Source organism: Lactuca saligna, chromosome 5, assembly GCF_052625555.1.
Source record: "Lactuca saligna cultivar CGN05327 chromosome 5, ASM5262555v1, whole genome shotgun sequence".
Lineage (NCBI taxonomy): Eukaryota > Viridiplantae > Streptophyta > Magnoliopsida > Asterales > Asteraceae > Lactuca > Lactuca saligna.
In genome coordinates this window covers 217,083,202-217,087,070 of record NC_136421.1, presented here as the reverse complement: position 1 = coordinate 217,087,070, position 3,869 = coordinate 217,083,202, and the positions used below count along the sequence as shown (strand labels likewise).

At 44.6% G+C, this 3,869-nt stretch overlaps 1 pseudogene; it reads left to right on the top strand.

The window, feature by feature from the left end:
* Positions 1-557: 557 nt before the first annotated feature.
* LOC145046260 (uncharacterized) lies at positions 558-3,169 on the top strand (annotated as a pseudogene).
* The last annotated feature ends 700 nt before the right edge of the window (positions 3,170-3,869 follow it).

Below are 3,869 nucleotides of genomic sequence, written 5' to 3'. Positions count from 1 at the left end.
ATAAAAGGGTGAAAATGGTGGGTGACATATAGGGAACAGGTGTATTTACACGGTCTTATTATTAGTCGTCGTATAGGATGTTAGTACGCGGCGGAGAGCTTACGCTCTGTTTATCTAGCCGTAAGCATATTTGTTGTGCCCGGCGGAGGGACTCGTTCCCTGGAAATGACAGTAGTTCCCTAATATGTCATCAAGGGTGGAAAGAAATGAAAAGATTTATATTGATAAATTGTTGCATTATTTTTATTTTATTGACGTCAATATGCATGAAAACCACGAACTCACTAGGCCCTAGGCTTACCCATTAGAATCTTTAAATGCACGCAACCCAGGAAATAACGTAGCAAGTGGCAGCGGGAATGGAAAGGATAAAGTTCAGACTTGAAGAAGGCGACAAGTTTTGAGGAAGACGTAGCGCACCAAGTGTTTAATTAAATTTCTATTTGCTTCCGCTATTATTATTAATAATTACATTAGTATTTGAATCTTGATTTTTGGAAGTTTTGGGACTATGTTAAGTTATATTTATATTTGAAATTTGGGGCGTTACACTTGTGATGTTCGTCCTTGTGGAATTTGGTGAGGCAACAACTCCACCGGGAATCGCTAACAATCCTAGCCATGCAACTTGTAAGGACCCGAGTTACAAAGAATGTCACAACTTGGTGCATGTTTGTCCTAAGTTTTGTCCGGATAGTTGCACTGTTCATTGTCAATCGTGCAAACCTATTTGTGGTAGCGACGCCGCACCATCACCACCATAAATAGAACCACCTCCCACTGTTACTCCATCACCGCCGGTGTATACACCTCCGTCACCAACACCAACACCATCGTCACCACCTCCCACCACACCTTCACTACCAATAGAGTCCACACCACCCTCTTCTCCTTCTCCGCCTACAGAGCACACACCTCTAACACCAACTCCGTCATCACCACCTCCACCAACCCCTTCACCACTTACATCCTCACCACCTCCCACCGCCCCTTCACCACCTACAGAACACACACCTCCGACACCTACATCACCTCTCACTAGCCCTTCACCACCAACAGAGTCCACACCACCCACCTCTCCTTCGCCACCGACAGAGCACACACCTCCAACACCAACGCCGTCATCACCACTTCCACCAACCCCTTCACCACCTACATCCTCACCACCTCCCACTGCCCTTTCACCACCTACAAAACACACACCTCCGACACCTACACCACCTCCCACCAGCCCTTCACCACCAACAGAGTCCACACCACCCACCTCTTCTTCGCCACCGATAGAGCTCACACCTCCAACACCAACATCGTCATCACCACTTCCACCAACCCCTTCACCACCTACATCCTCCTCACCACCTCCCACTACCCCTTCACCACCTACGGAATACACATCTCCGACACCTACACCATCCTCACTACCTCCCACCCACCCTTCACCACCAATAGAGTCCATAACTCCAGCACCAACACCATCCACACCACCTCCTACCACTCCTTCACCACCAACACCAGCACATTCCTCACCACCTCCCACCACACCTTCACCACCAATAGGGTCCACACCTCCAACACCAACACAATACACACCAACTCCCACCGTCCCTTCACCACCAGCTTCCATACCTCCAACACCATCCTCACCACCTCCCACCGACCCTTCGCCGCCAACAGAGTCCGCACCTCCCACACCAACACCATCCACACCACCTCCCACCACCCCTTCACTACCAACAGAGTCCACATCTACAACACCAACACCATTCTCACCACTTCCCACCGACCCTTCGTCACCAACAGAGTCCACACCTCCCACACCAACACCATCCACACCACCTCCCACCACCCCTTCACCACCAACAGAGTCCACACCTACAACACCAACACCATCCTCACCACCTCCCACCACCCCTACACCGCCAATAGAATCAACACCAACAACACCATCCTCACCACCTCCCACCACCTCTGCACCGCCTGTAGAGTCAACACCACCAACACCATCCTCACAAGCGCCTCCTACATGGTCTGCTCCACCTTCTAAACCAAAAAAAGTCAAGTGCAAAAACCACAACTACCCAATGCCTTGGAGCATGTCTGTGCTGCTTCTTGTCCTGGTCGGTGTGAAGTTGACTGTGTTACTTGCAAGCCAGTTTGCAGTAAGTTCTTCATAATTAATTAACTCTAGTTTTTTCATTTTATTTATAAATACTAAAAGCTCATGTTATGGTTTAATTCCATCATTTACAAATGCATGTTATGGTTAAATAACTCTAGTCACCTTGACAACAAATTATTGAGATTTAATTCCATCATTTACAAATGCATGTTATGGTTAAATATTACGTTAACACAGCTATCATTTAATCTCACAAGTGCTTGCATATTTGTCTTGTAAATTACAGATTGCGATATGCCTGGAGCAGTGTGTCAAGATCCTCGTTTCGTTGGTGGTGACGGCATCACTTTCTACTTTCATGGAAAAAAGGATCAAGATTTCTGCCTTGTTACCGATAACAACCTCCACATCAATGGCCACTTCATTGGCAAGAGAAACAAAAACATGGGTAGAGACTTTACCTGGGTCCAATCTGTTGGGGTTCTTTTTGACAACCACAAAGTACAAATCAGTGCGCAAAAGACTTCCTCTTGGGATGACACCGTTGACCGAATCTCTATTACATTTGATGGGGAAAACATCTATCTCCCAAAAACCGAAGGTGCCAAATGGCAATCTTCTACGACATCAATTACTAGGACACATGACACCAATCATATCGTTGTTGAAGTTGAAAACCTCTACAAGATCATAGCCAAAGTGGTTCCGATAACAAAAGAAGAATCAAGAATCCATAAGTATGATATGACCAACGATGATTGCTTTGCCCATCTTGATCTCAAGTTCAAGTTCTTCTCCTTGAGTAACCAAGTGGACGGAGTTCTGGGACAGACTTATAGGAATGACTATGTGAGCAAGGTGAAGATGGGGGTGTTAATGCCTGTGATGGGAGGAGATAGTAAGTTTGTGAGTACAAATTCATTTGCGACTGATTGTTCTGTTGCAAAGTTTAAGAGTATCCAGGAAGACGGTTCCTCATTCAGCTTGCAGTTGCCAAGCTTGAGCTGCGAAAACGGTATAGAAGGGCGAGGTGTCGTATGCAAGAGATAGACTTAATTTTCATGTTCTTGTTATTACAATGCTTATATTTTTACTACGTCGTTAATGGTGTAATAAAGAATTAATAAGAAAATGAAGAACCTTTCATGATACCGGAAACTATATATATAACTTCCATCCGTCATTAAGTTAAACATTCTTTCTTCATCTCGTTGCACGTTCGTTAATTTTGTATATGACTGTGAGCCGATGACACTATTAGAAAAAGCATGTAAAAACAATAGACTAAGCGAGGGAAGCTATCTGTCACTTATTAGCGACGGTACTTTTTAAAACAAAGATAGCCAGAAATTGCATCCATATAAGAGTTTAGTTGGAGGTTATCGATATCAAATTATTTGTGGCTTATCGCTAGTTTTTTTGCTATTTGCGATTAGCGACAATCGAGGGTCTATCCTATCACTTTTAGGTCGCTAAATAAGACATATGTCGCTTCCGTCCCAAAGCTTTCCAAGGTTGCCCTTTTCTACCTGAAGTTCATGACACTGATAATTTTTATTCAATGACGCTTATAATTAATCTCTCCAGCTGTCAGCTGAGCCAACTTTTGTTAAACTCGCAAAGGAATTCCGGGCTGAAGCAATACCTTACAAACGATCATGTTCACAAGTTGAAGCATGCGATCTGTGTTTGTCCTCTCGATCCCTCTAGCTCTTTGCTATATATTGGTTGTTTTCTTGAATGGAATTGT